We start from the raw sequence: 24,496 nt of genomic DNA, 5'->3' as shown, positions 1-24,496 counted from the left end.
TACAGAGGGTGGAGAGTGTCTAGAACAAGCTGTCAGAGGTGATAATAGAGGCAGATACAATTTTGTCTTTTGAAAAGCATTTAGATAGTTACATGGATAAAATGGGTATAGAGGGATATGGGCCAAATATGGGCAATTGGGATTAGTTTAGGGATTTTAAAAAAGGGTGGCACAGACAAGTTGGGCCAAAGGGCCTGTTTCCATGCTGTAAACCTCTATGACTCTATGACTCTATAAACAAATATATTAGATTAATCTTTCTCTACACCGTAGCTATGACTGTAACACTATTCTGCACCCTCTCCTTTCTTTCTCCCTTATGTACTCTTTGAATGGTATGTTTTGTCTGTATAGTGCACAAGAAACAATACTTTTTACTGTATCCCAATTTATGTGACAACAATAAATTAAATCAAATCAAATTAAGACATCAGCAGTGACAACTTTGCAACCATTTTATTTAATAGTCAGTTAGCTTTTTGAAACAAAGACTAATAGCAGAATTAAATCCATGTCTAATGAATGCTGCAACATCTCATTATGATCCTAGAAGTTGGCAACACCTTTAGTACTTACCTTTCATGGAGTTTATGGCTCCAAACCATGGTTTCCCCTGTGCTTTCAAAACACCTTCTAAAACTGGCGAGAATCTATCAAAAGTGTGGAAGGCCTGAAATGCCCACTTCCCAAAGTCAGAACATTCGTATGCAAGTTCCCTCATTCCGCTGAAAATGACTGGCAATGGGAATGGGGGCAGGAATCCTGGATTTGGGCACCACCTGTCCATCCATTATATTCTGGCCCTGTGTGGGGATGGGATAATCCAATCCTGAATTAGTCCTGTACACTCTGTCCGATCTTGATCCTATAGCCAAAACCCAACAGACATGGTGGGAGGCTCCAAATATCAGGGGCAATCCAAGATTGGCATCCATGGACTGTAGCTGCACTTTTTAACTACAATTATTTAGTTGCCATGGGTGCTTTTATCATGTTAACTTATGAAGAGAGATTGCATAGGCTTGAGTTGTTTTCATTGGAGCAGAGAAGACTGAGGGGCAACTGCACTCTCTGCTTCTAAGGCACTGACCCCCATGAGCTGCCAGCGAATCAGCCGGCCGGCACTAAGCAGCTTCAGCAGTGTCCCTTGATGAAGTGGTTACTACAGGTCCTGCACCTTTACAACCAGGTAAATCATACCTGGGAGTGCTGAGGTCGGGCAAGCTGGCCCTGCAAGACGGGAGGGTCATTGGTGAAGGCAGAGTGGAGGTTTTCCATGAGGGCAGCCATTGTGGACCACAGAGTTCCTGATTTAGGAATATAGGAACAGAGGAATCAGGAGCAGAAGTAGGCAAATTCAGCCCTTTGAGCCTGATCCATCATTCAATCAGATCATGGCTGATTTCTCTCTGGTCTCAAATCCAGCTCCCTACCTGTTCCCATAACCCTCTTCCCCTTCTTTCTTTAGAATATGTCTATCGCCCTCTTGAAACAATTCAACATTCAGTCTTCACTGTGGTATGGGGTAGCAAGTTCCATAAATTCACCACCCTCTGCGAGAAGGTGAGTAGAACAGAAACAAAGAGTAGGAATTAATGGGTGATTTTCAAATTGGCAGGCAGTAACTAGTGGGATGCCACAGGGATTGGTGCTGGGACCCCAGCTACCTACAATATATATTAATGATTTGGATGAGGGAACAAAATGTAACATCTCAAAGTTTGCAGATGATACCAAGTTGGGTGGGAGAATGAACTGCAATGAGGATGTAGAGATCTTTCAGAATGATCTGGACAGGTTGGGTGAGTAGGCTAATCAATGGCAGATACAGTATAATTTGGATAAATGTGAGGTTATTCACTTTGGCAGCAAAAACAAGAAGGCAGATTACTTACTACCTGAATGGCTGTAAATTGGGAGAGGGGAGTGTGCAGTGGGACCTGGGTGTCCTTGTGTACCGGTTGCTAAAGGTAAACATGCAGGTGCAGCAGGCGGTAAAGAAGGCAAATGGCGTGTTGGCCTTCATTGCGAGAGGTTTCGAGTACAGGAGCAGGGATGTGTCTTTGCAATTATACAGCACCTTGGTGAGGCCACACCTAGAGTACTGAGTGCAATTTTGGTCCCATTTCCTGAGGAAGGATGTTCTTGCTCTCGAGGGAGTGCAGCAAAGATTTACCAGGCTGATTCCAGGGATGGTGGGACTGATGGATGAGAAGAGATTGGCAGGGTTAGGACTGTTTTCACTGGAGTTCAGACAAATGAGGGGGGGGAATCTCATACAGACTTATAAAATTCTAACAGGTCTAGACAGGATAGATGTAGGGAGAATGTTCCTGACGGTGGGGGAGTCCAGAACCAGGAGTCACAATCTGAGAATTCAGGGTAGACCTTTTAGGACAGAGTTGAGAAGACATTTCTTCACCCAAAGAGTGGTGAGCCTGTGGAATTCATTACCACAGAAAGTAGTTGATGCCAAAACATTGAATGCATTCAAGAGGTGGCTGGATATAGCACTTGGGGCAAATGGGATCAAAAGTTATGGGGAAAAAGCAGGATTAGGCTATTGAATTGGACAATCAGTCATGATCATAATGAAAGGCGGAGAAAGCTCGAAGAGCCAAATTGCCTCCTTCTGCTCCTATCTTCTATGTTCCTGTGAGAAGTAGTTCCTCCTCATCTCAGTTTTAAATCCACTGCCTCTCAATCTATACCTGTGACCTCTTGTTCGAGATTGTCCCACAAGAGGAAATATTTGAAGTATATTTACTTTATCAATCCCTTTTAAAATGTTATATACCTCGATCAGATCCCGTCTCATCCTTCTAAACTCCAGCGAGTACAAGCCCAGACTGTTTAATCTCTCCTCGTACGTCAACCCTTTTATCCACAAATTTGGAGACTCCTCTCGACTCTGAGCCTGCAGGGAGCCCACCAGAATTCACCAAGTGGTCTCCCTGTGCAACAGAGGCCCAGCTGCCATTGGTAAATGTCCTGGTAGTGAAGAGAGGCCCTGGATCAATTTGAGGTATCTTTCGATTGGGAGGTGGACGTCTTTCATCTTTCCCAAAGAGGGTGACTCACCATGGCAGTGAGAAGGCAATGAATCTTCCAGCAACCTACCTCCCCTCAACATTTTGCAGGCCTCCCCACCCCCCATGACAAACTAATGCCCCTCCTCCCCCCCACCCTCCATCCCTAGGGGTTCTAGTAAAATCCAGCACAATGTGTGCAATCTCACTAGCAATCAATTAGTACCTGAAAAGACAAAAAAGGCCTTTGGTGATTTGATTTGATTTGATTTACTATTGTCACATGTATTGGGTTTCTTGCACCATGCAGACATAACACCATTTATAGAGTACAGTAAGTAGTCTCACAACACCAGGTTAAAGTCCAACAGGTTTATTTGGTAGCACAAGTTTTCAGAGAGCTGCCCCTTCATCAGGTGAGTTCCCCTTCATCAGGCACTCACGTAATGAAGGAGCATCGCTCTGAAAGCCTGTGCTACCAAATAAACCTGTTGGATTTTAACCTGGTGTTGTGAGACTACTTACTGTGCCCACCCCAGCCCAATGCCAGCAACTCCACATCATATTTCATAGAGTACCTAGGGAAGAGTGAAAGGAGAGGGCACAGAATGTAGTGTTGTATTTTCAGATAGGGCGAAGTGAAAGATCAACTTAATGTGCAATAGGACCCTTCAAAAGTCTGATAGCAACAAGGAGGAAGATGGGGATTGTGAACAGGAATTGCACATTGTACTATATTCATTCACTAAATAGAACTGGCAGGCCACTTGCAGTGAGGTTACATTTCACAATCTTGCACATAATAGGAAAATAATCACCTACCATTTACACAAATTACAATTACATGCACATGTTTGAATCTCCGATCATTACTCATAACCTGAGAAGGGAACTCACGATTCCCAGCCAAAGTAAACTGTTAATGGAGTTTCAGAAAGCTGCTAGTGGAATGATGCCTTCTTTTCAAATAACTTCAAAAACTATAAAAACATAGAAATGTATGGAGCAAGGAATGGCTATTTAACATATAAAGCAAAACACCCTTCATCCATCAGCCAGCTTCATTCTTATCTTTCATGGGCTTTATTCCACCAGGTTCACCTCCTCTGTTTGTTTATTGGTCACAAGTTGGCTTACATTAACACTGCAATGCAAATCTCCTAGTCGCCACACTCCGGCACCTGTTTGGGTACACTGAGGGAGAATTTAGCATGCACCTAACCAGCACGTCTTTCAGACAATGGGAGGGACCAAAGCACCCAGAGGAAACGCTCATAGACACGGGGACAACGTGCATACTTTGTACTGACAGTGACTGAAGCCAAGAATCAAACTCATGAACCTGGCACTGTGAGGCAGCAGTGCTAACCACTGTGCCACTGTGCCACCCTTTGAAGGACTGAATGACCTACTCTTGCTCTTTCTTCATATGTTTGTATCAAAATGTGAACTTAATTATGTTTAATTATTCTATTCTGCTCGAACTTCATTTCATCCAAAGTTTTCAACATCTCCAATGCAATGCCATGAGCGATTCACTTAAAAAAAATCCTCTTAATAGCTCATAAATCTGCAAAAATTAACAAACATTATTTGAATATCATCTTGAAATTCTTCTTAACAACTTGTGAATCTGCAAAAAAAAGTTTAAAATTCCTGAGCTCAAGTTCTACATCCAAAAAAAACCCCTCATCCTCAAAGGTAACTGAGTGATTATTTACCCATTGCCAAATCTCTGCTTGTCCAACTCGGGCCTCTGTGGAGACTTCTGCTCACCACATTTTGAAGGGCATAGCACTAAGCACATTAACTGGGAGCTTAATGATGCAGAATAACATGGGCTGAAGTCCTCCAAAGACAGCTTTAGAGGTGGAAGGCATTATAAAGTGAAGGGGTCCAGAGGGGAACTCGACATCTTGCTGCTGCCACAGTATGTTACCATTGGTATTGCTATCTACCAAACAGAGATGGGTAGCCAATTACCTCAGCTAATTGGCCAATTGCTCATATCGGGATGGGCTCCAGTTCCTTAGGGGATCACCAGGTAAATACAAAGAACAAAGAACAACACAGCACGGGAAACAGGCCCTTCAGCCCAATGAGCCCACGCCGTCATTTTAACATTGTGAGTTCCCCCTTCCACCCATGACCTTTGTCTATGCTTAAGGCACTCCACATTGGAAACCAGATTGAGGGGAGACTAATTTAGGGACAATTTTTTACACCAGTCAGCCTAAGAGCACATCTTTGGGGTGTGGGAGGAAACCGGAGCACCCGGAGAAGACACACGCAAGCACGGGGAGAATGCGCAAACTCCCACAGAGACTGGCCCAAATCCATGTATCTGCACAGCAAACAGTGATAGTCACTGAGCTGTCGTGTTGCCCATCAGCTAGTCCAGTTTAAGCGTACACTACGACGTGAAGCACTAGGCTGCTCTCGAAAATTCCAAGAGCAGCCTTCGCACGACCCAATCCATGTATACCCCTTGTTGGACAACAAGGCGGACCGAAGCACCTGTGGATTAAAATAGAAAAACACCAATAACATGCACATCTTATGCAAACATTCAAGGGAATCTCCAGAAGTTCAGAAGTAAAACAAGTGAGCCAGAAAATATGTTGGAAGGTCCATAGGAATCAATTGATTCCCAGGAACATCCCAAGGCTTTTGATCCTTATTTAAAAGTCTCCTATATCCCTCCTTCTCTATTCTGCTCATGTGCCTATCTAAGTATCCCTTAAACAACTCCAGCATGCCTGCCCCCATCACCTTACTTGGCAGTGCATTCCATACCCCCACAACCCTCTGTGTGAAAAACCTCCCTCTAACATCCGAATTATACCTCCCCCCCATCCTAAGCCCATGGCCCCTCGTAATATTTGTTTCCAATCTAGGAAAAAGCTTACCACTGTTTACTCTATCTATACCCTTCATAATCTTATACACCTCTATTGGATCTCCCTCATTCTCCGTCTTTCTAAGGAAAACAGCCCCAATTTGCCCAATCTTTCCTCATAACCTAGTCCTTCCACACCAGGCAGCATCCTGGTAAACCTCCTCTGCACTCTCTCCAGGGTCTCCACGTCCTTCCGGTAGTAAGGCGACCAGAACTGGACGCAGTACTCCAAATGCGGTCTAACCAACGTTCTGTACAATTGCAACATTAGGCGCCAGCCCTTGTACTTTATACCCCTTCCTATAAAGGCTAGCATACCATAAGCTTTCTTCATAACCTTCTCCACCTGTACAGCCACCTTCAAAGACTTGTGCACTTGCAGTCCCAGGTCCCTCTGCTTTTCTATACTCTTAATAGGTCTACCCTTTATCATATAACTCCCCCCTATGTTATTTCTTCCAAAATGCATCACCTCGCATTTATCAGGATTGAATTCCATCTGCCATTTATCTGCCTAATATACCAGCCTATCCATATCCTGCTGTATTGCCTGACACTCCTCCTCACTGTCCACAAGTCCAACCATCTTCGTGTCATCTGCAAACTTGCTGATCACACCATGTACACCCTCTTCCAAGTCATTTATGTATATTACAAATAGGAGGTCCCAGTACTGAGCCCTGCGGCACACCACTAGTGACAGACCTCTAGCTAGGAAAAAACCCTTCTACTAGTACTCTCTGTTTCTTATTACCAAGCCAGTTATCAATCCATCTAGACACCTGTTCCTGTTCATGAGCCTTAACCTTTTCAACCAAGCTACCATGAGGGACTTTGTCAAATGCCTTACTGAATCCATACAGACGACATCAACGGCTCGTCCTTCATCGACCGTTTTGTCACCTCCTCAAAAAATTCTACCAGATTCGTAAGGCACAACCTCCCCTCAACAAAGCCCCCCCTCCATATTACTTTAAACCCTGCCGAAACACTCCAGCTAACCTCCCAGCTAAGATATTCGTGCCCTTCCCATTTAAATGTTCCCCATCCCTCTTATACAGGTGCCCTTCTCTCACAAATACTTCCCAATAATCTACAAATGTAAAACCCTCTGTCTTGCACAAATCCTTCAGCCACGCATTCAGCTGTAGGATCTCATTATTCCGAGCCACACTATTACTGGGCACTGGCAGCAGCCCAGAGATTGCCATCCTGGAGGCCCTGCTCTTCAGCTTGGCCCCCAGCTCCCTGAACTGCCTACGTATCTCCTCCCTGCTCTTCCTTCCTATGTCCTTCTCTCCTATATGTACAATTACATCAGCCTGGGTCCCTTCGCCCTTCAAAATTCCCTCTACCCTCTCCGGAGCATCCTGTACCCCTGCTCCAGGGAGGCAGACGACCATCCTGGAGTCTCGCTTTTGTCCACAGAACAACCTATCTATTCCTTTAACCCTCCCATTCCCCCACCACTATCTCACTTCTAGCCCCCTCCTTCCCTCTGAGGCATTCTGGTCCTCCTCTCTTACCGTTTTTACCCCAGTTGTTGCCCTGCCCTTGATATTTTGGGGGGCTACTGCTGGGGTAGTCTTTGGACCATGACTCCTCTTCTTTTTCCCCTTCCTAATGGTAACCCACCTATCCGCCCCCTGCCAGGCTCTGGGATCTCCACTTGACTGTGGTTCCTATCCTACATCAAGGTGGCTTCCCAGCAGGTTTTATGGATTCATTTATGGCCACTCCAACCCCAAGCAGTAGCCTCAGTGGGGCAATGGCCATATCCACAGCTCCAACACTGCCACAGGACAGTTCACCATTCTGGCCACTGGAGGCTGCCTGTCTGGCCAATGACACATTAGTAAAAATCTTGCCAACCTTTTGTTGAAACCCAAGTTCCCCTTGCAGCTTTATTAGTGGTGCTGCCGAGGCTGCCTACTTGGCCTTAATTGGACTGCAGTCCCTGGCTGCAGACTCTTAGTTTGCCCTCACTGGTAAAGTGCCACCTGAGAGCCCACCCTCCAGCTCTGTGGGTTTGACACCCACTTTTGCCTCTGATGGCAGCATTTGATACTTCTTGGGAAAATTCAGCCCTGTGGTTATGCAGCAACTTCACAGTTTCACTGTAGAATTTATGTTTCATGTATTTAATCAGCAGTTGCATAATACAAGAAGCACTTGTGTGTTAAACATCATCCATTGTACCTGATTTGTGAGTGGCTGTCCCTTCTGCTGTTGGCACAGATGAGTACTGTTTGCCCAACATTCACTGATGTTTTTATTTCCTTTGTGGTGGGCTCTCTTTTCAAACATCTGGGCATTTATTTTGCTCTCTGCTTTTTCCACATCTGTCCTGATGTAGCCAAACCTATTCTGCTCACTGATTCCAAAGCAGGAAACTGGTGGGCAATGCATGTGTGACTTATTTTGATGGGCATAACCAGTGCGTCTGGATTTTCCAGCAACCAATGTAGCACAAGATACATATGATTTTAATGCAGTGTTCGGGATTTATTTTGAAAAACTATCTGACCATGAAATAATATTGTTGCCAGATTGTCACTGTTGACATTTGAGAAACTGTCAAGACAACAAACAGCATTGTAAAATATTTAGATGCATTATCAACAAGACAAAGTGCTATTCTGCATTACAGCATTACAAAATCTAGATTTTATGTTGTGAAATGTTCCCATTGCTCAGATGTTGCTTCCTTGAAGTTCAGTTAAACCATCTGTTTGGCTGTTTTGGGGGTTTTGGCAGATTGCCCAGTTTCTGTGTGGCTTCAAATGTTTTAATGATCCAGTTCAGGAGGATGGTACAATTGTCCATTGTGACCTCACCATGACTGCTTGGCTGACTTCCAAATCCACTAATGGATTCAGCCCAATGTGGATTGTTCATACGGTCGCTCAGTGGAATTTCATTATGAATGCTTGGCTGAATTCCAATTAAACGTTCTTACATAAATGCTCATATATGCCCAGCATCTCATGCAGTGTCTGATACCTAAAAAAAGACCCAAAATAATTGGTCTGTTGCCCAAATCAGTTGAAGCCTCACAATTTGCATGTGCCTCATTCGTTTAATAAAATCACCAAACAAAACTATATATAATACAATTTCAATAGGTATACTTTCCAAAAACATTTACTGTAGTCTCCAAATCGCCTTGACACATTAGGTCTGCTAATGTCCGTAAATCACTAGAACCAACTTCATCAGGGTCAACAAATTGCTGTGATTCGGTATGTTTTCTTTCTTTCCATGTTGTGATATATAAACGTAACTATGCACAACAACATAGCAAACCCAAAACCAAACTCTGCAATGTCATGGAACTGCTTTTTTTTTAAATAGTCCCTAAATGGTCAATAGACAGAAGAAAAACACAAAGAAGCTCACAGTTTAAGCAGTTAGATCTCTTTTTATTTAATCACGGTGATAGGATTTCTTGAATTTTTCAAAAAATATTTTCACAGCCCACTTAAAATTATTGATGCCAGTTTGGCATCCACTGCACAGACTGATGAAGACAAAGAACAGGAAGCATGCGCCATTGCTGGCGACAGTCGTAGCCTCGTGAATCCAGCCAAAATCCTGTCATCTGTATTTAGTGTCAAGCTTATGTACAAATTGATTTATTAGCAAAAGTTCTTTATCAAAGTTTCCTATCCCTTTTTTAGAAAACAATTCGTGTTATGAATGCACAATATTTATAGCATTTGGTCCAAAAGAAAACCCTTTGATTGCCACACATGTTCCAGGCAATTCCCAGCTCCAGCAAGAAAGAACCTGACTACATCCCCATGACGTACAAGAAATTGTGATCACCGAACCCTCCCCCACTATTACCATCTTGAGGGTTACCATTTAACTGGACTAGTCTTATAGATATTATGGCTACATAACAGGCCAGAGGCTGGGAATTTGGCAGTGAGTAAATCAGCTCCTGAATCTCAAAAAACTGTCCACAAGGCACAAGTCAGCAGTGTGTTGGGATGTTCTCCACTTGCCTGAATGGGTGCAGCTCCAACAGCACCATCCAGACGTAGCTGTCTGCTTGACTGGTTCACTTCGAACACTCGCTCCCTCCACCCTCAGTGCTCAATGGCAGCAGCATGTCCAATCACCAAATGCATTTCAGCGACTCACCCAGCCTCTTGATTAGCACCTTCCAAACCCGTGACCTCTACCACCCAGAAGAGCAGGGTCAGCAGTCCAGAGAAAACACCACCGCCTGCAAGTTCCACCCCGAGGCACCTCCAAACTTGGGATTATCACTGGGCCAAAAATGTTAACAGCACTTTGGTTTTACCCACACTGCAGAAAGTGCACGCAGTTCCAGAATGTGACTAACTGGCAACTTCTCAAGGACAACTGGGGATAGGCAACAAATTCTGGTCTTCCCATTGACACACACACACACACACACACACACACACACACACACACACACACACACACACACACACACACACACACACACACACACACACAGGGGGACAATTCTCCCCAAAGTGCTGAATTGGTTCCGACGGTTCAGCTTCTCCACACTCTGTGCATTGAAGAGATCCCAGTCTTGAATAACACTGAAAACCGAGGGGAGCAGGGCCTATTCACGCTGGTGTTTGATAGTTCTGGAACTCTGCGTATGCGCAGTGGCCCCAAACTGTCAGCCTCCCCGTTTGCTGGTCAGCTCGCTCGCTGACCAGCCCAGGACCCCCTCAGTGCTGACCCTCCAGACACCCCACGGCCTGATCGCAGCCCCCGCAGCAATTCCCAGGTCAGCCCTGATGCACCCCCACCACCCCCCCCCCCCCCTCCCACCGCCCTGTCCTGGAGCACCCCGATGCCCAGGCCCCACCCCAGCCCCCCTCACTTCAGTATCCCCTGCATGCTGACTTCCCCCGGGGTTATACCCCCTCTGGAGGCAGGCCACTCCTCCCCCCCCTCAACCTGTCCCAGTTGCTGCCCTCCCTCCATCCCAATCAATCCCAGTGCAGAGTGGCAGTAGGACTCCCACGCCCACCAATCTCCCCTAGGCCCCATCCACAATAGGCCCTGCCCCCTTGGCACTGCCCAATGCCCCATGGATAGTGCCAAGGTGCCCCCTGGGCATGGGCACTTTGCCCCTTGAGCAATGCCAGGGACAACAGGCTGGCACTGCCAGGGTACCCCATTCCTGGGAGAGGCCCCGATTGCCCCTCCTCCCCCCCCCCACTCCAGCAAGGTCTCCCATTAGCTTCCCGACCGTGGGGAGCTAGTCTGATCCCAGCTGGATTGAAGTACTCCTGGCGGGGTGGGAGATTCGATCAGGAGCTGACAGGTCCTGATAATTAACTTATATAAATATTTAAAATAAATTAAAAACAGATTCAAATCACTTACCCGCCTTCCCGTTAGTTTCCAGTATTGTCTGTCCAGTGACTGTTTGCTGGTTCTGAGAGATGCGCGTGCGTTCCCGCGCATGCACAAATTCCCATTGAAGGCTGCAGACATGCACCTCCCGGCCAGACCCACCAGAAAACTGATGGGCAGCAATGGGAGAATCGCGGCCACAATGTCAACAAAAATAAAGAAGCAATGACTGTCTTTGATCTATGGCAGAAGCTGTGAGTGTGCATAGAGGATGCAAATTGGCCAACATTTGACTTGATTTATTATTATCACACGTATTGGTGTGCAGTGAAAATTATTGTTTCTTGCGTGCTGTACAGACAAAGCATGCCGTTCACAGGGAAAGAAATGAGAAAGTGCAGAATGTAGTGTTACAGTCATAGCTAGGGCTTGGAAAAAGATCAACTTAGTGCAAGGTAGGCCCATTCAAAAGTCTGATGGCAGCAGGAAAGTAGCTATTCTTGAGTCAGCTGGTACATGACCTCAGACGTTTGTATCTTCTTCTTGACAGAAGAAGGTGGAAGAAGTATGTTCGGGGTGCGTGGGGTCCATGATTATGCTGGCTGCTTTTCCGAGGCAACAGGAAGTCATGAGTAATGGATGGGAGGCTGGTTTGCGTGATGGACTGGGCTTCATTCATGACCCTTTGTAGTAGCTTGCGGTCTTGGACAGGCAAGGGGAAGCTTCACATCCATAGGAGAAATGGTTAACATTGCTATTTAACTCTGCTATAGTAATGTGCATTTATAAAGCATCATTAATATGATTCGAGGTCCTAGGGTGCTTCTACAGTGGAGAGATAAAGACAAAGAGACTAGCTTAACCTACCGCACTAGCCAATTGCTGTGTGCCTCTGCCACCGGCTATCAAATATCAGCAGCAGCTGGATGAGGCCCTTCAGCAGGAATGAGTTCCTCACCAAGAGACCTCAGCTGGCTTCCTGACCACTGGTATAATTGCAGTGGGGACAGGGCTGGGGGGCAGGCTACTCGTTGTATTTAACAAGCACACCTATCATCTTCAAAACTTCCAAAAAGGGAGCTTGAAAAACCTGCCTAATGCTTCAGTGGTCAGAACTGGAAAGGTTTAGGGATATAAAAGTCTTTAATCAGGAACAGAGGGTTGCATGTTCATAGCTCCTTGAAAATGGAGTCACAGGTGGACAGAGTGGTGAAGAAGGCATTCAACATGCTTGGTTTCATTGGTCAGAACATTAAATAAAGGAGTTGGAATGTCTTATTGAACTTGTACAAGATCTTGGTGAGGCCACACTTGGAATACTGTGTGCAATTCTGGTCACCCTATTATAGAAAAGATATTATTAAACTAGAAAGAGTGCAGAAAAGTTTTACTAGGATGCTACTGGGATTTGATGGATTCAGTTTTAAAGAGAGGCTGGATAAACTGAGGCTTTTTTCTCTGGAGCGTAGAAGGCCGAGGGGTGACCTTATAGAGATCTATAAAATAATGAGGGGCATAGACAAGGTAGATAGTCAATATCTCTTCCCAAAGGTAGTGGAGTCTAAAACTAGAGGGCATAGGTTTCAGGTGAGAGGGGAGAGACACAAAAGGAACCAGAGGGGCAATTTTTTCACATAGAGGGTGATGGGTGTCTGGAACAAGCTGCCACAGGTAGTAGTAGAGGTGGGTGGAATTTTGGCTTTTTAAAAAGCATTTAGATTATTACAATGGGTGTTGAGGGATATGAGCCAAATGCGGGCAATTGGGATTAGCTTGGGGGTTTTTATAAAAAGAGCAGCATGGACAAGTTGAGCTGAAGGGCCTGTTTCCATACTGTAAACTGCTATGACTCTATACAAGACACTAGTTGGACCTCAGCTGGAATATTATGTACATTTCTACAGGAAGGATGTGAATGTTTTGGAGAAAGTAAGGAAGAGGTTTTCAAGAATGGTTCTAGGAATGAGAAACTTCAGTTATGAGGATAGATTGGAGAGGTTGGGCCTATTCTCCTTGGTGAGAAAAAGGAAATTTGATAGAGATGCTCAAAATCATGAAGGGGCTGGACAAATCAGGTGGGGAGTAACTGTTCCCGCTTGTAAAATGATCAAAAATGAAAAGGTACAGATTTAAAATGATTTACAAAAAAGGCAAATGTGATGTAAGAAAAAACTTATTCACACAGTGAATAGTTCAGGTCTGCAAGGTAGTGCCTGGAAACATGGTGGGGGCAGATTCAATCAAGGCATTCAAGAGGGCATTAGATGATTATTTGAATAGAAACAATGCGAAGGGGTATGGTGTAAAGACGGAATATTGCCACTAAGTCATTTTGCTCATTTGGAGAGCTGTTGCAGACATGATGGACTGAATGGCTTCCTTCTGCATTGTAACAATTGTGCGATTCTGTAATCTTACAGATGACTTTTGATCTGATTTCAGAGTATATCCTGGTACTTACAATGAAAGACATCCAATAAAGGTCGACAGTTCTCTAAACTGTGGCTGTACTCACAGACGGAACATTTTCCACACTGCACTGGCTTTGTTGAGGTTTTTGAAGCACATTTTTGTGGCTTATTTCAATTCCTTTTATGAAGGAGAAAGAAGCCCGTGGCACATCTGGCTGGCGAGGCAGCCAGGACAGAAGTGACTGAGCCAGTAGAAGACAGGTTAACTCCTCCCGTCCTGTTTTATCCAAGTCTAATGTCGCGTCCTTCGATTTCACTTTCTCTCGTTTGTTTATCTGACTCCCTCTCAAATGCATCTGTGACCTTAACCTCAACCATCAAATGTGGCAGTGAGTTCCACATTCCAACCGCCCTCTCAGTAAAGGGGCCTTCCTTGAATTCCCTATCAGATTTATTTACCTATGTTTAGTTTTGGTTTCCCCTGCCTCCACCTCCCCAAGTGAAAATATCTTATCAACATTCACCTGGCCAAGTCGCTTCATAAATTTGAGTCTGTCTAACAGATCAACTCCTAGCCTTCCCGTTGCTCAACCCTTCCTGGTAGATGTTGGATGGGATTTTCCGGCCACGTTCTCCCCAAGGTCAAAGAACCTTTGCATGGGCTGTGTCCCGCCTGTTATGATTCCCGTGGTGGGCGAGATGGGAAAATTCTGCCTGTAATCTCTCAGTGTTCTTCTTATAAATGCTTTTTTGCACCTTCTCTTGTGCCTCAATCGCGGTCGAGATGACTCTTTCTCCATTCCCACTGCCCACCCCATTGTGTATGAGTCCTTGATTAGATACAGGAGCCTGCGGAATGTGTTCATCACAATTTGGATTTGCCACAACAGTTACTGCACTGAACGTGTCAAGAACAGAAACTGAAGACAGGTACTGGCAAAAAAATAGGAGTTTTATTCTCAGAAAACTAAAACTTACAGGATATTGAATAACATTTAAGAGCAATTTCCAGACATGTTTGGGGAATTAAGAATATAATGCAGTGCTATTTCCTGTCTGAATACCATGGGCATTGGAGGATGTTTTTGGTCTCCTGCAGAGAACACCAGACTCAAGTACATCTGGTTATTATAGAGCTACACAACCGTCACTCACTCCCCCTTTCAAGCATCGGCTTAGAGCCATCCATCCTCGGGGATTTTGTCATTGAGCTTGAGGAGTGCTCCAGGTGAGCTAGCACGGCAAGAGTAAAAAGGAAGAAGTAGTGCTAGTGGAGACCCCGCCATCTTGTCTTGCCCCTGAGTCAGAAGACCTGGGTACCGAAGGGCCTGTCTGTAGTAAGGATGCCTCCTGGACATCAAGCAGCAGTGCAGTCACTGGGGGCAGGACCAAACAACACATCACAGTTGGTGAGATGGAGTTCATAGAATCCCTGCAGTGCAGAACAGATCATTTGGCCCATCGAGCCTCCACCGACTCTCTGACAGTGTATATTACACAGGCCCTCTCCCCTATTCTATCCCCATAAACCCACACGTGACTAACCCATCTGACCTACACATCTTAGGACACTAAGCTACAATTTAGCATGGCTAATTCACCTAACCCACACATCTTTGGACTGTGGGAGGAGACAGCACCCGGAGGAAACCCACACAGACACAAGGAGAAAGTGCAAATTCCATACAGACAGTGACACGAGGCTGGAATTGAACCCAGGTTCCTGGTGCTGTGAGGCAGCAGTGCTAACCATTGTGCCACCATGCCATCTGATTACCTGACAATCCACCATGGAGTGTGTAACAACTCCATTACATTACTGTAGAGCTCTCTTGCTATGTCTCCTGTATGACAGACAACCGGAAACCTATCTACTATATTACTAGTGAAACTGATGAAAAATTAGCCAACTCTGCGTTTGTGGAATGGCTAAGAAAACATTGATTGGATGTGATTTACATGACTGAGCCAAAGAACAGTCACATACTAATCCTATGTATGCTCAGACTGCAAATATATTTTGTTCTCCACCTTTCACTAGGCTTTGGAACTTAGCAGACAGACCTCGGACGGAGGGCTTTGCATGGTGCCATTCAGTCTCCTGTGATGCCAATTAGTGACTCAGCAGAATTGTGCCCATTACCTGGGGCTTAGTTAGAATCCAAAATTGCCTCTTGGGGCATTGAAACTTGTAGATCTTCAATCCTGTTTATGTGCTGGGCAGTGCGTACGTTGACCATGCTGCAGAGTTGTGGCCTGCAGCACATCTATCTCAGGGCTTAACATCCCCTGATAATCCTATGTTAACACATGATATTCATATTATGTAATACCAAGTACCAGTACTTAAATGTCCATGTATATATTATTTCTCTTGGAAATACTGTTGTAAAAAGAATAAAAGACATTTTAGTGAATTTTATAGCTACAAATTAGCTGTATAATGTACCCCACAGGCACATAATATAGTGTAATGATATATAGGCAATACTATATCATCTAACTCCAACCCGTCCCCCATAACAAAAAAAGTGAGCAAGTTCAAAATTGGAACACTGTCTGTCATTTTGAAGACAAACAACCAGCTCTTGATAAAGGCAAAATACTGCGGATGCTGGAATCTGAAACAAAAGTGGAAAATGCGCTGGGAAATCTCAACAGGTCTGACAGCATTTGAGGGCGGGGAAGAATAGAGACAATGTTTCAAGCCTGGATGACCCTTCGTCAGAGCTGGTTGTGGGGGTCAGTGCACTTGTGATGGATACTGGTGGACAGTCTATCACCAGAAATGGAGGCAGTGAGGTGAAGGAAGGGAAGCGTCAGCAATGGGCGGTGTGGAGGTAATAGAGAGGTGGAAATTGCAAGCAAAATTGATAAATTTTTCCAGCTCCAGATGAGAGCACGAAATGGCACTGAAATAGCCATCAGTGCATTGATAAAGGAGTTGTGGGAGGGGGCCAGAGTAAGACTGGAACAGGGAATGTTCCACATAACCCAATTGAAACACAATAATGGAATTAAAGGAAATGACAGATGAATTGAACAAGTATTTTGCATCAGCTTTGACTACAGAGAATACAAATAAATACCCAATGCAGCTGTACATCAGGAAGTGGAAGGGAGGGGGAGGAACTCAGGAAAATTACAATCTCCAGAGAATGGCCTCACAGTTCCAGGGACCCAGGTTCAATTCTGGCCTCGGGTCACTATCTGGATGAAGTTTGCACTCTCTCCCCCTGTCTGCGTGCATTTCCTTTGGGTGCTATGATGTCCTCCCACAGTCCAAAGATATGTAGGTTAGGTTGATTGGCCATGCTAAATTGACACTAGCGTCAGGGAGATTAGCAGGGTAAATGTGCGGGGCTACAGGGATAGGGCCTGGGTGGGATTGTGGTCAGTACAGATTCAATGTGCTGAATGTCCTCCTTCAGTAAACAAAGAACAAAAAACAGTGCAGCACAGCATTGGATCAGGCCCTTTGGCCCTCCAAGCCTGCACCAATCACTTTGTCCTTTCTAAACCAATCGCTTATATCCTCTATTCCCTGTCTGTTCATGTGTCTATCCAGATAAGTCTTAAATGTCACTAACATATCTGCCTCAACCACCTCAGTGCATTCCATGCCCCCACCACCCTCTGTGTAAAATACGTCCCTCGCACATCTCCACTGAACCTTTCCCCCCTTGGCTCGAGGAGGAGTTCTTGGAATGCTGCCGGGATAATTTCCTTGAACAGTGTGTGTTGGAGCCGACGAGGGAGCGAGCTATCTTGGATCTGGTGCTATGTAATGAGGCGGGTAGAATTAGGGACCTTGCGGTGAAGGATCCTCTTGGAGAGAGTGATCATTGTATGGTGGAGTTTCTGGTGCAGATGGAGGAGGAGAAAGTGGGTTCCCGGACACGCGTCCTTTGTTTGAATTGAGGGGAGTATGGTAGGATGAGAGAAGAATTGGCGAATGTGGACTGGGGGAGTGCGTTGGAAGGTAGGTCTGCTGAGGAGCAGTGGAGGATCTTTAAGGAGATCTTTCTTGGTGCTCAGCAGAAATTTATTCCGATGGTTAAAAAGGACAGTAGGAAGAGAGGTAATAAGCCGTGGATAACGAAGGAGGTGAAGGAAAGTGTTAAATTAAAAGCGGAGGAATTTAGAGTAGCTAAGAGTAGTGGGCGAGAAGAGGATTGGGAAAGGTTTAAATGTCAACAAAGATTGACAAAGAAGTTGATAAAGGAGGGTAGGAGAAGCTATGAGGCTGGGCTAGCACTTAATATAAAAAAGGATAGCAAGAGTTTTTATAAATATATAAAAAGGAAGAGGCTGGCTAGGGTGAACGTTGGTCCTTTAGAGGATGAGAAAGGGGAGCTAGTGGTAGGGGATGGGGATATGGCTAAGGACTTGAATAACTTTTTTGTTTCTGTCTTCACGGAGGAGGACGTGAATAATTTGCCGGGTGTTAGCGATGGAAAGGTGGTAGGAATGGAGGGTCTTAATGACATTACTGTTACTAGAGAGGTGGTGCTCGACAGACTGGAGGGGCTGATTGTGGACAAGTCCCCAGGACCGGATGGAATGCATCCGAGGGTTCTGAAAGAAATGGCGGAGGTTATAGTGGATGCCTTGGTGGTTATTTTCCAGACGTCGCTGGATTCCGGGGAAGTGCCGGAAGATTGGAAAACGGCTAATGTTACGCCGTTGTTTAAGAAGGGTGCCAGGCAAAAGGCGGGGAATTATAGGCCGGTTAGTTTAACGTCTGTGGTAGGTAAAATGTTAGAATCCGTCATTAAGGAGGAAATTGCGAGGCATCTTGAAGGGAATTGCTTGATAGGGCGGACGCAACACGGTTTCATTAAAGGGAAGTCGTGTCTGACAAATTTACTGGAGTTCTATGAGGATGTGTCTAGGGCAGTGGATAGAGGAGAGCCGGTGGATGTGGTCTTTCTGGATTTTCAGAAGGCGTTTGACAAGGTACCTCACAAGAGGTTATTGCAGAAGGTCAGGGGACATGGAGTTGGGGGTAGGGTGTTAGCGTGGATAGAGGATTGGTTGTCAAATAGGAGGCAGAGAGTGGGGGTCAATGGGTGCTATTCGGATTGGCGGTTGGTGACTAGTGGGGTGCCCCAGGGGTCGGTGCTGGGGCCTCAGCTATTTACCATTTATATAGATGATCTGGAGGAGGGAACCGAGTGCAGGGTGTCGAAATTTGCTGATGACACCAAGATTGGGGGAACGGCAAATTGTGCGGAGGGTGTGGAGAGTCTGCAGAAGGATCTAGATAGGCTGGGCGAATGGGCCAGGAAATGGCAAATGGAATTTAATGTTGGCAAGTGTGAGGTGGTCCACTTTGGTAGGAAGAATGGTAGGAAGGACTATTACTTACGTGGCGAAAAACTGCAGCAGGCGACGGTGCAGAGGGACCTCGGGGTCCTTGTGCATGAGTCGCAAAAACCCAGCTTGCAGGTGCAGCAGGTGGTCAGGAAGGCGAATGGGATGCTGGCCTTCATAGCGAGGGGGATTGAATATAAAAGTAGGGAGGTCTTGCTGCAGCTGTATAGGGCATTGGTGAGGCCGCAGCTGGAGTACTGTGTGCAGTTTTGGGCGCCGCACCTGCGCAAGGATATTTTGGCCCTGGAGGGAGTGCAGAGGAGGTTTACTAGGCTGATACCGGAGTTGAGGGGATTGAGCTATGAGGAGAGGCTGAATAAACTGGGCTTGTACTCGTTAGAGTTTAGAAGAATGAGGGGAGATCTCATTGAGACGTATAAGATGATGAATGGGATGGATAGGATAGAGGTGGAGAGACTCTTCCCGCTCAAAAAAGACAGTAGGACTAGGGGGCACAGCCTCAAGATAAAGGGGAGGCGGTTTAGAATGGAGTTGAGGAGGAACTTCTTCACTCAAAGGGTGGTGAATCTCTGGAATTCTCTGCCCGTTGAAGTGGTGGAGGCTGCCTCGCTAAATATTTTTAAGAAGCGGGTTGATGGGTTCTTGATAAGAGAGGGGATTAAGGGTTATGGGGAGAGGGCGGGAAAGTGGAACTGAGCCACAACAGATCAGCCATGATCTTATTGAATGGCGGGGCAGGCTTGAAGGGCTAGATGGCCTACTCCTGCTCCTATTTCTTATGTTCTTATGTTCTTATGTTCTTATCTTGAACTTATGCCTCCTTGTAATTCTCATTTCTGCCCTGGGAAAAAGCTTCCAACTGTTCACACTATCTATACCCCTCATTATTTGCTAAACTTCTATCAGGTCATCCCTCAGCCTCTGTCTTTCCAAGAAGAACAATCCTAGTTTATTCAATCTCTCCTCATAGTAACACCCTGGTAACCCTTTTCTGTACTCTCTCCCAAGCCTCCATGTCCTTCTGGTGGTGTGGTGACCAGAATTGGACACAGTATTCCAAATGTGGCCCAACCAACAGTTCATACAAGTGTAACATGATTTGCCAACTTTCATACTCAATGCCCCATCTGATGAAGGCAAGCATGCTATCTGCTTCCTTTACCTCCTTTTCCACTTGTGCTGCTACTTTTAAGGATCTGTGGACCCGCATGCCCAGACCTCCATGTGTCTATGAACTTGATGGTTCTGCAATTTATTTTATAGCTCCCACCTGAATTGGATCTACCAAAATGCATCACCTCACATTAAATTTCATCTGCCATTGTACTGTAGGGATTCCATGATTCTAAGTGGTACTGAATAAATTGTTGGAGCTGCAAGCTGACAATAACCTGGGTGTTGTTGGATTTTCTCTGAGGATCTTAAAGGAAGTGTCCAGTGAGATAGTGGATGCATTGGTTTTAATTTTCCAAAACTCTACAGATTTGGGGAAGATCCCACTAGATTGGAAGATAGCAAATGTAACTCCAGTAGGAGGGAGGGAGACAGAAAGCAGGAAACAATAAGTCAGTTAGCTTAAAACCTCTCATGTGGAAAATATTAGAAAGTATTACTAATAAAGCCAAAGCAGGACACTTGTATAAGTTCAAGCTGGTCAGGCAGGGTCAACACAATTTTGTGGAAGGGAGAACATGTTTAACCAACTTATTGGAGTTGTTTGAGGAAGTAACAAATGATGTGGATAAAGGGGAACTGGTGGACGCACTATACTTAGATTTCCAGAAGATATTTGATGAGGTGACACATCAAAGGTTATTGCAGAAAATAAAATTTCAAGGTATGCGTGGGTGTGACATATTGGCTGGAAAATGGGAAGCAGAGAGGCAATGGATCTTTTTTATGTTGATTGGCTAACAGATAGAAGACAGAAGGATGGGATAAGAGAAGCATTTTCAATATGTAAAAAAAGACTTGGACAGGGGAAGTGAATGCCAAGTTTGTGGATGATACAAGAAGAGGATGGGAAGGCGAGCGGTGAGGATGACACAGAGACTACAGACTGATATCGATAGATTGAGTGAGTGGGAAAAACTTGGCAGACGGAATATAGGGGAACTTTCCTGTCCCACCTGCCTCTTTGGTTCAATGACGTCAGGTGGGATTTTCTGGTTTTGGGGTGAGCAATGCTGGAAAATCCCACCCATGATGTAAGAAAATGTGAAGTTATGCATTTTAGTAGGAAGAATAAAGGAGCTGAATATTGTTGAATTTTAGGAAAGCTGCAGAAAGCTGCAGCACAGAAGGATTTTTGGGTCCTTGTGCTTGAATCACAAGATGCTAGCATGCGAGTTCAGCAGGTAATAGAGAAGGTAAGTGGAATGTTGGTCTTTATTTCGAAGGAAATAGAATAGAGAGAAGTCATAGAATCATAGAGCCATAGAGGTTTACAGCGTGGAAACAGGCCCTTCAGCCCAACTTGTCCATGCCGCCTGTTTTTTAAACACCTAAACTAATCCCAATTGCCTGTATTTGGTCCATATCCCCCTATATCCATTGTACCCATGTAACTATCTAAATGCTTTTTAAAGACAAAATTGTACCCACCTCTACTACTACCTCTGGCAGCTTGTTCCAGACACTCACCACCCTCAGCGTGAAAAAATTGTGCTTTTGTATTTCTCCCCTCTCACCTTAAACCTACGCCCTCTAGTTGTAGACTGCCCTATTTTTGGGAAAAGATTCTGACTATCTACCTCATCTTTGCCTCTCATTATTTTATAACCTCTGTAAGATCACTCCTAAGCCTCTTATGCTCCAGGGAAAAAAGTCCCAGCTTATCCAGCCTCTCCTTATAACTCAAGCCATCAAGTCCTACTAGCGTCCTAGTAAATCTTTTCTGCACGCGTTCTAATTTAAGTCTTGATAAAAATATACAAGGTCACAGTTAAATACTGTGATGCACCACAGCCACTAATGTTACTACATGCTGAATATGCAGTTAGTGTGCAACTGACCTCAGCACATCTTGTCACTGCCTTTCCATTACCCTGACAGCAGTGATAATGCTTTCACCTTGCACCAATATTGCAGTGCATGTATTAACTCAGAGGATGGTTACTGAATGACAAGGGTTATTTGCTCTAAACTTGTTTCATGATTTCCCCTCCTTCTCTTCCAGTCAGTGAGAGGTAGATGTAGAAACTGGAATCAGGAGTAGGGCATTAGGCCCTTCAAGACATTCATTTTGATCATGGTTGATCATCAAATTCCTCCCCCTTCCTGATTCCTCACCCTTCATCCCATATCCCTTGACCCCTTTAGCCCCAAGAACTATCTCTAATTTCTTGAAATAAGACAATGTTTTGGCCTCAAAAACATTCCGTGGTAGTGAATTCCACACACTCACCACCGTCTGGGTGAAGAAATCTCCCCTCACCTCAGTTCTAAAAGGCTTACCCCTTATCCTCAAACTATGACCCCCTAGTTCTGGATTCCCCCACCAACGGGACCATTCTTTCTGAATCTATCCTGACTAACCCTGTTAGAATTTTATAACTTCCTATGAGATCCCCTCTCACTCTTCTAAACTCCAGTGAATATAATCCGAACCAGTGAAGTGGCAATGGTTTGAGGGCAAATGCTGTCATTCTGAGTGATGATGGTGAGTTCATGCTGTATGGAGTCACTGCCTCCACCCCCATCCCCCCACCCACCCACCCGGTGGTACCTCAGCAATCCTAATGATCTATTGGACCACAGATTGCTGAACTGTTGTGAGATCCTCAAAGCCTCTTTAATCTTTTGTATCTACAGCCATGGCAGGAGACTGAATTTGCTCGGTCATTTATACAATCACTTTGCCCTGTTTCCCCATATTGGTAGCATTCCATTGGGCAAACTTGCCTCCTGCGCTGCTTTTTAGCACCTCAGGTTGGCTGCGGCAGGATTTCCTGCTGAATTGCCCATTTTGTGGGCGAAAGCAATGAAGTGGCGGCATGGTGGCACAATGGTTCGCACTGCTATCTCACAGCGCCAGGGATCCGGGTTCGATTCCTGGCTTGAGTCATTATCTGTGTGGAGTTTGCAAATCCTCCTCGTGTCTGCGTGGGTTCCGCCTGGGCGCTCCAGTTTCTTCCCACAGTCCAAAAAAGGTCGGCCATGCTAAATTGTCCCTTAGTGTCAGACGATTAATAGGGTAAATACATTGGGTTATGGGGATAGGACCTGATGGGACTGTTGTTGGTTCATGCTTGATGGGCCAAATGGCCTCCTTCTGCACTATAAGGATTCTGTCATACTATTATTCTGCGATCCTTGTGCCCATTTTGGTAGGCTTTTGATTGGGGGCAACTGTTGCTTTTGGGCCTAGCCAAGTAGCTGACTTGTCTGAAGCATTGGTATCTTGACAGCTTACAGCCTGATCTCAGTCTAAGTTTGGCCTGCCGAACATATTGAACCACATAATGTTAGGTCAACCTTTCGTCTGCATAAAAACGTGAATGCTTTTCATTGCAGATTTGATGACAATGCAGTCTTGAATGCGTCCATCCAGTGAACTATACACACAGCAACAGGATAAGCTATCAGGACCGATAAGAAATAATTTGATAGATGTCCCTGGCCTTTGGGATCTTTATTGAATTGCGCTTGCTCAATTACATAGTTCTGTTTTGGACTGCAGTATGCGTCAAATGTTTCAGACAGTTTCAAACTCTGCAGGCGTCTCTGCTGCCCCTTGTCTCAAGAGGATATCATTGGCAACAGGCCCTATTGCGTAGAGGAATGAGCCAATCTGTACTTCAGCTCTTTGACATGCAAACTCCAACACCGCTCGATAACTCAGGAAGTGGCTTTTCCACAACTCCCCACACTGGCCTCTCTGAGGACCTTTCTGAACCACTATTTTAGGGTAGACCATTTAGGATGGAAATGAGGAGACATTTCTTCACCCAAAGTGGTGAGCCTGTGGAATTCATTACCACAGGAAGTAGCTAATGTCAAAAGGCACTCAAGAGATGGTTAGGTATAGCATTTATGGGGAAAGGATCAAAGGTTATGGGGAGAAAGCAGGATTAGGGTATTGAGTTGGACGGTCAGTCATGATTGTGATGAATGGTGGAGCAGGCTCGAAGGGCCAAATGGCCTCCTCCTGCTCCTTCCTATCTTTTATATTTCCATGTTTAGGAGCTGGGATTACTTGGTTGATGCTATCTTCAGTGCCGATTCTCAGTTTGCCCCTCACCAGGTAACTCTGCAGATTCTTGCTATGATGTGGAGATGCCGGCATTGGACTAGGATAAATACAGTAAGAAGTCTCACAGCACCATGTTAAAGTCCAACAGGTTTATTTGGTAGTAAACGCCACTAGCTTTCGGAACGCTGTTCCTTCGAGCTCCCCACTCACCTGACAAAGGAACAGTGTTCCGAAAGCTAGTAGCGTTTACTATCAAATAAACCTGTTGGAA

This window comes from Carcharhinus amblyrhynchos, chromosome 1 (assembly GCF_965287045.1).
Source record: "Carcharhinus amblyrhynchos chromosome 1, sCarAmb.v2.hapA, whole genome shotgun sequence".
NCBI classification, from domain to species: domain Eukaryota; kingdom Metazoa; phylum Chordata; class Chondrichthyes; order Carcharhiniformes; family Carcharhinidae; genus Carcharhinus; species Carcharhinus amblyrhynchos.
This window is presented reverse-complemented; position numbering follows the sequence as displayed.